General features: G+C 40.5%; 1 protein-coding gene across 1 annotated transcript in view; it reads left to right on the top strand.

The window, feature by feature from the left end:
* Positions 1-14,713, top strand: part of NME9 (NME/NM23 family member 9) — a 152,366-nt gene that overhangs the window by 68,865 nt on the left and 68,788 nt on the right. The gene's annotated exons all lie outside the window — the stretch shown is intronic.

The following is a 14,713-nucleotide window of genomic DNA, read 5'->3' as shown; positions in this document are numbered from 1 at the left end:
ACAGCAATTTTGACATGTGAGTGTAGTGCTGTTAACTTTGCTGGGAGATCTGAATGTTACATTATACAAATATCATCCTATGGTATTTATTTGGATTTTCCAGTGTTTGACTATTTACTGTAGGTTATAGTTCTTTGTAAAATGGACAATATTTTCATTGGATAAATAAGGAAATCAGCCTATGTTTCCTTGTTTTTTATTGTAGCCACCATTTAAAAACATGTCAACAAATGTCACAAAAAATATATAGAAGCTTATGATTTTAGGAATTTCTGAGAATTACTATTTCTCATTCCTGAATCCCAAAGATTAATATCTGTTGAGAATTTTGGTACACTCAAGAAGCTTTGTCAGTTAGAGTGGGGACCCCTAGGATATGGAAAATGCACCAAGAAAGAAGCAGATGTGCTGTGCTGGGCAGAGCCAGGAAATGGTAATGATGTCATGGGCGGCACAGTTAAAGTCATGGTAACGTAAGGCCCTGATGGTCTTCATACAGATTAGCCTGGGGTATCGTCAAAAGGAAACCAGATTTGTACTGGATGTTTGCTTGCAGGTATTCAGGAGAAAACTGCCCCCAGCACTGCTGGAGGAGCTGAGAGGCAGAGCTGGACTGAATGGCACTGTTTGGGTCACCCAGGGAAACACTTGGGTGACCTGGGGTCAGGCCTGCGCCTCCCTCTGCAGAGCCAGCAGGAGCTGGCATGAACGAGGAAGCTTCCCAGGGTTTGTGAGGTACACGAAGGGGCTGGATGAAGGGGCTTTCTCCTTCAGAGAGGAGCAGAGTGTCCTGAGAGGGCACGCCGGCTGTGAGGCTTGAAGGGACGTGAGGTGACTTGAAGTGCTGGGATGAACTCCGTCCGTCTGGCAGTGTGAGTGGTGAGGCCTTGTGCTGACCTTCCAGGGTTCGAGAGGGAGAGCTGCACCTGGCGGTCCTGCTGTAGAGCTGTGACAGACCCCTTCCAGGCTGGGATCAGAATTAAAGTGTTCGATGGAAGTAAGTGTTGCCCGTAAGTTATATTTGAATTTCCCACTTGTGTCAGATGCTAAGATCCTATTCTTGGTGAAATACGGAGCCTTTTCAAAGGCATGGGAAATGCCTTTGGGGAAATCCCCTCACTCAAGCCTCTATGCCCTTCTCAGAGTCCTAGGAAAGAGGAAAGACAGAAAGGTGCGGCCTCATGGAAGACATAACTCTATTACCAACCAGGGCGCAGAGGAACGTGCTTCATAGCAAGACAGTGGCTGGTTCACACAGGCCTGGCGGAGTCAGCTCGTGCCTGGCTTTGGTCAGTGAGCCAAACTGTCAGAAAGATGCAGCTGCTCCCTCTGTCCCCAGACTGCCAGTGCTGTGATAGTCCGGGCTCTCAGGGGGAAGGCAGTGTGACGCAGAGCTGAGGGCCCAGCATTTGAAGCCAGACAACACCAAGAGCAAATCCCAGCTCTGCCCTCACAGCTTTGTGTGGCCCCTCCCTTTGGTCACCTCACGGGGTCACCTCCACAGGTGGCAGTAGGCTGGACTGAGGTAGCATGTTCTGCTTCCTGGTCCACACTGAGTGCCTGGTAGCTTTTACCCTTAAACGAAGGATGAGTTTTGAGGTTTAATCTCTTGCTTTGATTTGATCCACATCAGTGGGTCACATTGCTGTGGTTGCATTAGTGTAGAGCAAAGAACTGCCTCTGGTTGGAGACAGGCTGCATGTTCTTACATATTAAAGCAGTTGATAAGCTGTGAAAAATAGGTGAGATTTCAATGGCTTCCAGTGATAGCTTATCTGTAAAGCTCAATAACCAGCTGTGATTGGAAATGCTTACTTATAATACTTCTCCCAGGAGCTGCTGAGGCTCTCTGTCCCTGGGTCCTCACTGGTCTACTAACCCCACTTCCTTCTGCTGGCCTACATCCCCCAGATGCCTCCTGGCCACCCAGCAATTGGTTCATCTGTGCTCCATCTTCACATCCAGAGAGCCTCCATGATGATCTAGCTTCCATCCTGTTCTTCAAAACTTTGTTCCCCGCCCCTCCAGAAATCAGTTAGATAATCTGCTAAGCCAGGGTGAGCCTCAGACACAGCACACTGGCTTTCTGACATCAGTTCACCTGCCTTCTTGGGGCACTGCAACAGCCCTGAGGGGGTAAGGGTCAGTGGAAACCAGCTCTGCCAAGAGTCTGCCCTCAGCTGACCTACCTGCCATGTGCCACAAACTGGAAATTCATTTGTGTTTATCAATTTTCTTTTAAAATGAAACACCTCCAGGGAAGATTGACCCTATATATACACTGTTATTAGTTTAGTATCTATGATTATTACGATGTGGAGTCATTGGTCAGAAATGAAACTTCAACTCCAATGTTACTGTTACGGGAAAGTTCCATCTACCTTACAACGTTCTTCATATGTGGTTTCCAGAAAAACATTGTTGGCAAAGGGGAAGGCTATTTTTTCTCTAAAATAATCTTTACTTATCTTAATGACCTATAATGGATTCATCATCCCTGAATTTCAATGCACATACCAATCCTATGTATTTTTGTTTATCCTGATTATCATTAACATGTAACACATTTTCTTATCTACATGCTGGTTTCCGAGTCGGCCATCGCTGTAACTGATGGTGTTCTGGATTTAAGGGGATCTCTGATGGGGAGCAGGGGAAGCACACACATGGTCTGATTTGAGAGGCAGCCTCTCCTAAATCATGTTTCTCCACTGACCTGGTGCATATCTGAGTGGCCGGTGTTCAGCCGTTAGTCCAGGCCTTTTAGAGAGACCTCAGAGGGGCTTTAATTGTCATCTAGTTCCATGCCTTCACCAGTCTTCACAGAGGGGAACCCTGAGGTCCTCTGTGGCTGGCATCTCAGCTGAGCTCACAGAGAGCAGCGCTGGATTTCTACAACTCCAGTCTCCTCACTGGGGAGCAGTGTATTTCCCACCTTGGATGGGCAAGGACTGGGCACTTCCAATGGCCACAGTCACCAGGCAAACGCCATCTGGAAGGAGTAATGCCTGAAACTTTTACTACCCTCTCTTTGGCAGTTGCTATTAATGTAGAAAAGGAAAATGAAAATCAAAAGTAGGACCAGTCTACTGGATCTGGAGCAGCCCTGTGCACGAGAAATGCAGTGCAAGCCACACATGTAATTTTAAGATTCCTAGTAGCCACATGACCAAGTAAAAGAATCTAAATATATTTTAATTCTAGTTATGTCTTAACTAATTAATTCTAATAAACATCATTTATTTAACCTGACATACACAAAACATTATTTCCATATAATAATTATTAACAAGATATTTTACATTATTTTTGTACTAAGCTTTGAAATCTGGAAAGCATGTTACACATTTGGCACACCTCAGGACTGGCCACATATCAAGTACTCAGTAGCCACATGTGTACAGCATATTGGAGAGCATGAGCCTAGTGTACTCTCTGCTGAGTCTGTTTTCTGTTTGCTGCATTAGTGTGTGGGGCTTAGAGGTCAGAGCCATCATCCTGATTCTTCATACCCTATAAATAAGAGGATCATATACTTTATTAAGCAATCTAAGACACCATTGAAGGTAAAAGGAATGGGTGCTCTTAAAAATAGTGGCGGACAACAGACATGCATCAGTGAACAGCAGCCCAGGACATGTGGTCTCTTTGGTTATAAAGACACTCCCATCAGAGGTGGGAGTCCTCAGGGAGCCCTGGGTGGCCAGTGGGCAGCATGAGAGATGGCAGACACCTGAATTGAGGCATCACAGCTACAGGGCACTCTATGTTGAGTCACCCTATCTGGTCTCCCCTTCAGTATTCCCTGGAGCCCCAGGTAGGGCTCAGGTATCAGAAGGAGCATTGACAGACACCTGGGCAAAGTATTTTGCAATTTAATCCAGGATGAAAGAGGCCCTTATCAACTAAAGAAGTGCAGAAAAGAGAAAATGAGCTTAAACTGCACAATGTAAGATTTATGTCAGATCCAGGAAGGATTGCCTGGTGCTGAAAAACACTGGCCAGGCTGCTCCTCTATCTAGAAACTGCTCTGTGCAGCAAACACTGTTTGTTTTTCTCAGCTGTGCTAACAAAGTACCATAAACTGGCAGGCTTGGACTGCACACATGTTTGATCTCACAGTTCTGGAGGCCACAAGACTGCAAGCCTGTGCACCTTCCTTAGCCTCTACAGGAGGATCCTCTTCTGCTCCTCCAGCTTCTGGTAGCCTCAGGTGTTCCTTGGTTTACTGCAGCATGATCTCCATCTCTGCCTTCAGCTCCATGTGGTCTTTTCCCCTCTTTGAGAGTCTGTGTCCAAATTTCCCTCTTCTTTAATGACACCAGCCATACTGGATCAGGGCCCACCCTAATGACCTTCATCCTAACTTGATTACATCTGGAAAAACCCTATTTCCAAATGAGGCCACATTTATAGGTACCAGTGGTTAGGATGTCCGCATAGCTTTTAGGGGGACATAATTCAACCCTTAATACACACATAGCTACAAGGTAGGCACACCGGGACCAGACAGGGCTGTAGGATACCAACGGATGTTTTCAAGGGTCAAGTCTGGAAGTGGTTTCTTTCACTTTTGTCCATCTCCCCTTGACCAAAACCTGGTCAATGTACACTGAAATTTTCTTCTCAGAGAGCTGACCCATTCCAGGTCTGTAATCATATATTTGTGTTGTTCTTTATTTAATGTCTTCGCACCAGTATTATGAGGTTGTGTCTATGATTTCTTTTTCCCACTACTGTATCTCCAGGATTTTCTAGAAAGATTGCTTTAATTACTTGCTTTAAATTGTCACTGGAAAATTTAGCTATGTACCTTTCATGTACCTTTTTGTTTATAATTACCCATCCATTCACTCAACAAGTATTTATTATCTACCATGTGCTAGGCATGTTCTGTACCCTAAGAGACAGATAGATGCCTGGGGAAGGGCAGGAGGCACAAAGCTGGAGGAATTGTGTACATCTTATACTTCACAACTTCCCCCTCAGGGCTTTGGAGCAGGCATGTGCTTAACTTGTGGGACTTGAGAGAGCAGCCACTGTCACTATACCAGGAGATGCAAGTCAGCCTCACCTCAGCAGAGACATGTGAAGAGGGGATACCCCCACTTCCACATTCCCTGGCTAGCATGCAGTAGCATCTACTTCCAGGAGTGGCTAGGGTCTCCCATGAGCCCAGGCAGGGAGTCCACATGCCCCAAACAGATCTGGTGCATCCGTCTTTGTGGCCCTCACTTTCCAGAGGCCCAATTTCCTCATCACTTGATTTAAGTGGCCTTAAATCCTTTCTGAGAGAAAGTTGGATGTAAGTAAGTAAAGCACCTCTCTAAGGCAGCAGAGCTGGTTTGCCTACCTCACCCATACCACTGTTTATTTATTAACAGGCTGAATGTCACCCAAACTCAGAGCTCAAGAGGTTGATCCCGAAAATTAACTGACATAAACAGACAGGAAACCGAACTTAATATTGAAGTTACTCTATACCACTCTGAAGGAGCTTTTCTGTTACCATTTTGCTCAAGATGATTCATATCAACTATCAGTTTATTTTCCTCAACCAGAGTAGGTGGCAGCCTCAGTGATTATTACAGAAGCCTGAAGTTCCTTAACCACAAAATGTCTTTCACACATCAATTAGAGAAAAGTTTGAAATGCAGTCCCCCTCAGGCAATGACTTAGCTTTACAGTAAGTATAAATTATTAGTAACTCATACTGAGAAAGAAGGGGAAAAGAGAGAGAAATTCTAGCACCTGCAAAGGGTGGGTAGAGAGAATCCCCTACCTGACAATTAAATTCTTGAGTAATTTCTTAAAACTACTCTATTATTAAATATAGGCCCAATAAAAAATTTCTGAGTAAATGCAAATTGGGAGAAAGGTGAGGGGAGAAGGGAAATTTTGGAAAATGGAAACTGATTCTACTTTACAAAGTTGTTAAACAGTACTTTGGCAACAAACGAGGAGGAAATACAAAAGAATTTCCACCAGATAAAAAGAGAATCTACTAAAAACCCACAACTAGCATCATATTTAATGGAGACAAACTGAAAGCTTTCCCCCTGAGAAGTCCATCCTCACCATTTCTATTCCATTGTATTAGAAGTTCTAGCCAGAGCATTTAGGCAAGAAAAACAAAGGCATCCAGATTGGAAAGGAAAAAGTAAAACAACTTTTATTTGCAGATGGCCTGATCTTACATACACAAAATCCAAAAGAAGCCACTGAAAAACAATTAGAACTAATATGTTCAGCAGAATGTCAAGATACAGAATCAACAGACAAAAAATCAATTGCATTTTTGTACACTAGCAAAAAACAAACTACTTGATGATGTAACTGGCCTACTGTTAGGCTACTGCTCCCACACCCGCAGACAATGAGCTATTTCTGATTGAGTCCCTGAGCCCCACCCAGTGCTCTGCAGGGAGACGGAGATGGAGATGGATTACAGACCTGCAGACTGCTGGATGCAGGTGTGACTCTGGTGCTCAACATACTGCCCTGAGAATAAAGCTGGGTATAAGCCTCCTTTTTACTCCAAGGACATTCTGTTGTCATTTCTTGGTCTCACTGAATCCGTAGTGAACTTGCCTGGGGCTGAAATACTCAGGCAAAACACTATACAATGGAGTTGCAAATCATTCAAACACTACTGAACGATGTGAAGGAATGGCATGACATGTACTTTGATAGAGATACAGTTGTAAATGTATGGCACATGGATAGTGTTCAGCTTGTTTTAGTTCTCTCTTCAGTGAGACATAGATGCTAATTCACATCATAAGCTCCATCGCACTTATAATGTTTCCTAAGCTAAACAGCTTGCATATTGAGGGAATTACAAAGAAAGGTGATGACATCAGCTATTTCTTTAGCCTTGCACCAGCATTCAAAATCATGGCACTCAGGTTTGCAACATCACAGAGCTGAAAATCCTGACTGTGGAAAGAAGTTCCTCAAGAATTTTTGTGCTTCTTGACCAACAGGTATGTGGGCCAGTCCATGAAGGAAGCAGCCAATTTGTCTACTTCCTACTCAATTATTCTCTCCTGCTTCCCCTCACACAACAATTGGTGGCCCTGCCAGGTTGAGGCACTGCATTGTAATACCAATAATTGCCTTGTTTCAAATGGCTTATGTTCTTGTATCATGATTTATGTCAGTGTTGTCCTTGTGTCTTTCTGCAGCAATAAATACTGCTTTAATTAAATCCCTTTGGATGGTCCATCAACAACTAATGAAAGCCCATTTGATAAATAGATTACTTGGAGTCAAGCTGTTTTTCCTAGATGGGCTGAGAAGATTGAAGGGAGTAAATGCAACCACTTTCATAATAGTTTTCTCTCCCTGTGAGACATTTCACAATATCCACAATGCCACAATGATATTTCAGTTTTGCCAGCAGATTTCTGAATTCTTGGAAAGAATAACAGGTAGTAATTGAAAAGCTGAGGTGAATTTGGTGAGAATCACACACTGTCAAATCACAACCATTTTCTAAGCAAGTGAGAAAAGCCTTACTTTGTTAGCAGAAATATATTTAAATCTTTTTTTTTCTTTTCAGTTTTGTTTATTTTGGTATCATTAATATACAATTACATGAGCAACATTGTGGTTACTAGACTCCCCCCTATTATCAAGTGCCCACCACATACCCAATTACAGTCACTGTCCATCAGCATAGTAAGATCTATAGAATCACTACTTGTCTTCTCTGTGCTATACTTCCTTCCCCATGCCTCCCCCCACCTACATTATGTGTGCTAATAGTAATGCCCTTTTTTCCCCCTCAACCCTCCCTTCCCACCCATCCTCCCCAGTCCCTTTCCCTTTGGTAACTGTTAGTCCATTCTTGGGTTCTGTGAGTCTGCTGCTGTTTTGTTCCTTCAGTTTTTTTCTTTGTTCTTATACTCCACAGATGAGTGAAATCATTTGATACTTGTGTTTCTCCATCTGGCTTATTTCACTGACCATAATACCCTCTAGCTCCATCCATCTCGTTGCAAATGGCAAGATTTGTTTTCTTCTGGCTGAATAATATTCCTTTGTGTATATGTGCCACATCTTCTTTATCCATTCATCTACTGATGGACACTTAGGTTGCTTTCATTTCTTGGCTATTGTAAATAGTGCTGTGATAAACATAGGGGTGCATATGTCTTTTTCAAACTAGGCTCCTGCATTCTTAGGGTAAATTCCTAGGAGTGGAATTCCTGGGTCAAATGGTATTTCTATTTTGAGTTTTTTTGAGGAACCTCCATACTGCTTTCCACAATGGTTGAACTAATTTACATTCCCACCAGCAGTGTAGGAGGGTTCCCCTTTCTCCACATCCTCACCAGCATTTGTTGTTGTTTGTCTTTTGGATGGTGGACATCCTAACTGGTGTGAGGTGATATCTCATTGTAGTTTTTTTTTCATTTTATTATCATTAATCTATAATTACATGAAGGACATTATGGTTACTAGATTCCCCCCTTCACCAAGTCCCCCCCACAAACCCCATTACAATCACTGTCCATCAGCGTAGTAAGATGCTGTAGACTCACTACTTGTCTTCTCTGTGTTGTACATCCCTCACTGTGCTCCCCACCACATTATACATGCTAATCGTAAGGCCCCCTTTCTTTTTCCCTGCCCTTATCCCTCCCTTCCCACCCCTCCTGCCCAGTCCCTTTCATTTTAGTAACTGTTAGTCCATTCTTGGGTTCTGTGATTCTGCTGCTGTTTTGTTCCTTCAGTTTTTCTTTGTTCTTATACTCCACAGATGAGTGAAATCATTTGGTACTTGTCTTTCTCCGCCTCGCTTATTTCACTGAGGATAATACCCTCTAGCTCCATCCATGTTGTTGCAAATGGTAGGATCTGTTTTTTTCTTATGGCTGAATAATATTCCATAGTGTATATGTGCCACATCTTCTTTGTCCATTCATCTACTGATGGACATTTAGGTTGCTTCCATTTCTTGGCTATTGTAAATAGCGCTGCGATAAACATAGGGGTGCATCTGTCTTTTTCAAACTGGAGTGCTGCATTCTTAGGGTAAATTCCTAGAAGTGGAATTCCTGGGTCAAATGATATTTCTATTTTGAGCTTTTTGAGGAACCTCCCTACTGCTTTCCATAGTGGTTGAACTAATTTACATTCCCACCAGCAGTGTAGGAGGGTTCCCCTTTCTCCACAACCTTGCCAACGTTTGTTGTTGTTTGTCTTTTGGATGTTAGCCATCCTTACTGGTGTGAGATGATATCTCATTGTGGTTTTAATTTGCATTTCTCTGATGACAAGCGATGTGGAGCATCTTTTCATGTGTCTGTTGGCCATCTGAATTTCTTCTTTGGAGAACTGTCTGTTCATCTCCTCTGCCTATTTTTTAATTGGATTATTTGCTTTTTGTTTGTTGAGGTGCATGAGCTCTTTATATATTTTGGATGTCAAGCCTTTATCAGATCTGTCATTTATGAATATATTCTCCTGTACTGTAGGATACCTTTTTGTTCTATTGATGGTGTCCTTTGCTGTACAGAAGCTTTTCAGCTTGATATAGTCCCGCTTGTTCATTTCTGCTTTTGCTTTGCTTGCCCAGGGAGATATGTTCATGAAGAAGTCGCTCATGTTTATGTCCAAGAGATTTTTGCCTATGTTTTTTTTCTAAGAGTTTTATGGTTTCATGACTTACATTCATGTCTTTGATCCATTTTGAATTTACTCTTGTGTATGGGGTTAGACAATGATCCAGTTTCATTCTCTTACATGTAGCTGTCCAGTTTTGCCAGCACCATCTGCTGAAGAGACTGTCATTTCCCCATTGTATGTCCATGGCTCCTTTATCATATATTAGTTGCCCATAAATGTTTGGGTTAATACCTGGGTCTCTTCTGTTCCACTGGTCTGTGGCTCTGTTCTTGTGCCAGTACCAAACTGTCTTGATTACTGTGGCTTTGTAGTAGAGCTTGAAGTTGGGGAGCGAGATCCCCCCAACTTTATTCTTCCTTCTCGGGATTGCTTTGGCTATTCGGGATCTTTGGTGTTTCCATATGAATTTTTGAACTCTTTGCTCTAGTTCGTTGAAGAATGTTGTTTGTAATTTGATAGGGATTGCATAAAATCTATATATTGCTTTGGGCAGGATGGCCATTTTGACAATATTAATTCTTCCAGCCAAGAGCATGGGATGAGTTTCCATTTGTTTGTGTCCTCTTTAATTTCTCTTAAGAATGTCTTATAGTTTTCAGGGTACAGGTCTTTCACTTCCTTGGTAAGGTTTATTCCTAAGTATTTTATTCTTTTTGATGCTATCATGAATGGAATTGTTTTCCTGATTTCTCTTTCTATTAGTTCATTGTTAGTGTATAGGAAAGCCACAGATATCTGTGTGTTAATTTTGTATCCTGCAACTTTGCTGAATTTTGATATCAGTTCTAGTAGTTTTGGAGTGGAGTCTTCAGGGTTTTTTATGTACAATATCATGTCATCTGCAAATAGTGACAGTGTAACTTGTATTTCTTTGTTTTGTCTAATTGCCATGGCTAGGACCTCCAGTACTATGTTAAATAACAGTGGGGAGAGTGGGCATCCCTATCTGGTTCCCGATCTCAGAGGAAAAGCTTTCAGCTTTTCACTGTTCAGTATGATGTTGGCTGTGGGTTTATCATATATGGCCTTTATTATGTTGAGGTACCTGCCCTCTATACCCATTTTGTTGAGAGTTTTTATCATGAATGGATGTTGAATTTTGTTGAATGCTTTTTCAGCCTCTGTGGTATATTTAAATCTTAATACTTAATTGGGTCACAGAAAATACCCTAGATTTTGGTTATTTAAATTCTAAAAGGATTTCCAGGAACATTTGGAAATAGTCACAGCTGGCAGATTGGAAGTAATATACATCTCCTGCCTAGGTGAAAATTTGAATATGAGTGAAACTGAATAGCAGAAAAAGTTAAGAATTTGGTTCACCAACAAGCTCTTATCTGTTCTCTGGTACACAGATCCATGTAAGGGAAAATGTTCTTATCCTAGCAAACAACATTCTTTCTTAACAACATGCTTGCCCTACACAGCATGCTTCTCTATATTCAGTATTTGTGTGTAGTTAAGGAGGATGACTTTTACCATCAAGTCACCCATGGAAGCCTGACTTGCTTGACTCTTACACAGTGTGTATTACCTAAAAGACAGAGTGTGATCCAGGTGGACAGTGGAGAGAAAAATGAACAAAAACTTTTTCAGATCCATGTAAAAGCTGTACTCCTTTAATTTATAGAATTTCACTTAAAATGCATTATCACTTTTCTCCATTTTTTAATGGAATGATAAACCATCATCAGTCAAGGAGAAGAGGTTTTGCTTCTCACTGGTCAGTATGGTTTCATTCTACTGCACTTTCTGCAGTGTACAATCTTGGCTTTTTCTATGTTGTCAACCAATTTGTAGGAGCAGTTCATAGGATTCATACATCAAATTGCTGCACTTCGTATTTCCATCCAGCAGTTTAGGCAGCACCAAGGGGTAAAATTTTAAATGGGAGATCAGTTAAGTCAGGTCTATCTGGGTATGAATTTTGATTGTGTTCCCTTTCTCACTGTAATGTTAATAATAATAATATGTGCAGTGATAAAAAAAGTAATTATAACATTGCCATTTATTGAGAACCTCCTAGACGCTAAGAACTATGCTTGGTTATTTGTGTTCCCTAGTAGGTTAATTCAAACAACAACCTATTAAATATGTATTACCATGCCTTTATTATGCATGAAAATATTGTCTGAACAATAATCAAAGAACCTTCTCTTTGATCATAAAGCTGGTAATTATGCCAGTTTCAGTGACCTCATCTTTACAATAGTAAGCACAATATAGACTTACTGTGTTTTTTAAAGAATAAATGTCTTTATTACATAGGCTATGATTGAACAGAAGAAGGCTTATTTAGCTTTCTGTTTCTTACACAGAACTGCAGCTTTTTGGTCTCTAGCACATGGTAGGCTTTTGACTACATTGGAATTAAACTGGCCTGAAAGAGATGAATATAAATGCATTCTGCCAGGATCCCAGCTGAAGACTACTCCTCTCAGCATCCTTTCTCCATGTTGCTTTTGAATTTCTCTTTTGCTCCTTGGAATTCTGTAAGTGAAACAAACATACAGATTGGTTTGATATAGTTCAGTAGGGCTTCCATCTCAGGCAGTGAATGTCATCAAAAAGACAACCTGCTCAAAACTGTAATATTTTGAAGAGAAATACACACACACACACACACACACACACACACGATTGGGGAGAATCCTGAACAAGCTTCCCCTATGGAGTTCTTTTGGAAGAAGAATATAACAGCTGCAGAAGAGTGGCAGAAGTTGATCAGGACTCTTATCCTCTCTCTTATGAAATAAAATGTTAATAATCAGGAGCAAAGGGCACCAAAACTGTTGCCCTTCAGGCAATTGTGCAGACACATGCCATTGTAATAAGGGAACAGAAAAACGGCAGTGATAACAACAATCACCTTTGCCCTGGGGAGGAGCAGCATTTATATCAGAATATTGCCATTAAGAAAATAATCTTTTTTCAGCATTATTGAGGCATAATTGACAAGTGCAATATTAAGATTTTAAAGTATGCAATGTGATGATTTGATGTACATATGCATTGTGAAAGGACACCCCCTGGGTTAATTAACTCATCCATCACCTCACATATTTTATACCCCTATTTTTTGGTCAGAAAATTAAAGTTCTATTCTCTTAGCAAATTTCAATTATACAAAAGAGAATTATCAACTATAGTCACAATGTTATACTTTAGGTCGTCAGACTTTATTCATCTTATAACTGAAAGTTTGTACCCTTTTACTAACCTCTCCCTATTTCCCCCAGTCCCTGGCAACCACTCTTCTACTCTGTTTCTGTGAGTTTTTTATAAAACAGATTCCACATATACAGTAATGCAGTGCAGTATCTGTGTGGCTTATTTCACTCGGCATAATACCTTCCAAATTCATCCATGTTGTTGCAAATATCAAGATTTACTTCTTTTTCTAAGGCTAAATAATATGCCATATTGTGTATATATGCATGTGCATGTGCGTATATATATATATATATATATGTGTATATATATATACATATATATATATATATATATATGACATTTTCTTGATCCACTCATTCATTGACTAACACTTAGGTCATTTCCATACTTTGGCCATTGTGAATAATGCTGCAATAAAAATGGGAATACGGATGATCTTCACATTGGTCTTGGCAATATTTTTTTTGGATTTGACACTGAAAGCAAATGAAATAAAAGAAATAATAAACAAGTGGGGTTACATCAAACTGAATAGCTTCTGCACTGCAAAAGAAACCATCAACAAAGGGCAAAATATGGAATGGGAGAAAATATTTGCAAACCACATATCCAATAAGAATTTAATATCCAAAATATACAAAGAACTCATAAAACTTGGTAGCAAAATCACAAATAATGCTATTAAAACATGGGCAAGGGATCTAAATAGATATTTTCCCAAAGAAGATATGCAGATGGCCAACAGGCACGCGAGAAAGTGCTCAACGTCACTAATCGTCAGGGAAATGCAAATCCAAACCACAGCGACGCATCACGTCACGCTAAGGGTGGCTTGTGTCAGGAAGACGAGGGGGAAGAAGTGTTGGTGAGGATGTGGAGAGGGATCCCTTGCGCGCTGTTGGTGGGAATATAAACTGGTGCAGCCACTATGGAAAACAGTATCTAGTTCCCTCAGTAAAAGCAAAGAAAAGAATCGATGCTGAAATTTAATTTCACATGTCTATTCTTATCTAAGAAAGGTTTGGTTTTTGATAAAATTATAGCCCACAATTTCTATTACTCATTTATTACTGTGACTTGGTACTAATCTTTAATGTTCTTTAAATTAAAGCATATTTTAAAGAAACTGTGCTGAACAAGGCAAAAATAAAATGAAGAGTGAAACAATAGGGAGAAATGTGATAGGTGATCTTCAGACATATTCCTCTGGGCCTTATACTGCCATTTATTCCTGTCCACTGCCTTCTCCCTACTATCAAATAATATAGCAGAGTATGTTTTTTTTTCTTTAAATGCTGAGTTAATTGCCAAGCAGAGTACTACACACAACCAGACAAGAAATTCAGTGAGTCATTTCCAGAGGAGAAAAAGCAGAGATTTTTAAGTACTAAAAAGTGAAGGGGGTATGGTCCACAATGGCTGTGGTAATGAAAAATTGAAAACTAGCTCTTCACATAGTATTCATGAATCCACATGTCTGTATACAATTGGTTTAAAATAAGTCCGATTGGTCATTAGTCAGGAAAAACTCCACTTAGATTCAGTTCAGGGTTAAAATTCATGGTTCTTTAAGTTTTGATTCTTTCCTGGGCACATACAGCTGTTTTTGTTTTTGTTTTTTTCTTTATACCATCTACTTTCTATGCAGGAATTCCCTTGGCAACACAGAAAAAGGTTGTTATCCAAATTCTTTTTCTTGCTTTTCTAGAAAGAATAGTTACAAAGAAAAAAAATCTTAAAGTCAGCAAATTAGCTTAAGTGTACACTTAGGATATCTTCATATCTGTTGATTCAGTGGAGTTACTTAACAAAATATCAAAGTTACATATTAACCAAGATAGAGAATTTGAAAGAGCAAGGAATCTTATATAAGGCTGAGAAATGCACTTTAAAAATTGTACCT

The sequence above is a fragment of the Manis javanica genome, chromosome 3 (assembly GCF_040802235.1).
Source record: "Manis javanica isolate MJ-LG chromosome 3, MJ_LKY, whole genome shotgun sequence".
NCBI classification, from domain to species: Eukaryota; Metazoa; Chordata; class Mammalia; order Pholidota; family Manidae; genus Manis; species Manis javanica.
Note: the sequence above shows the minus strand (reverse complement) of the source record. Positions and strands in the feature narration are given on the sequence as shown.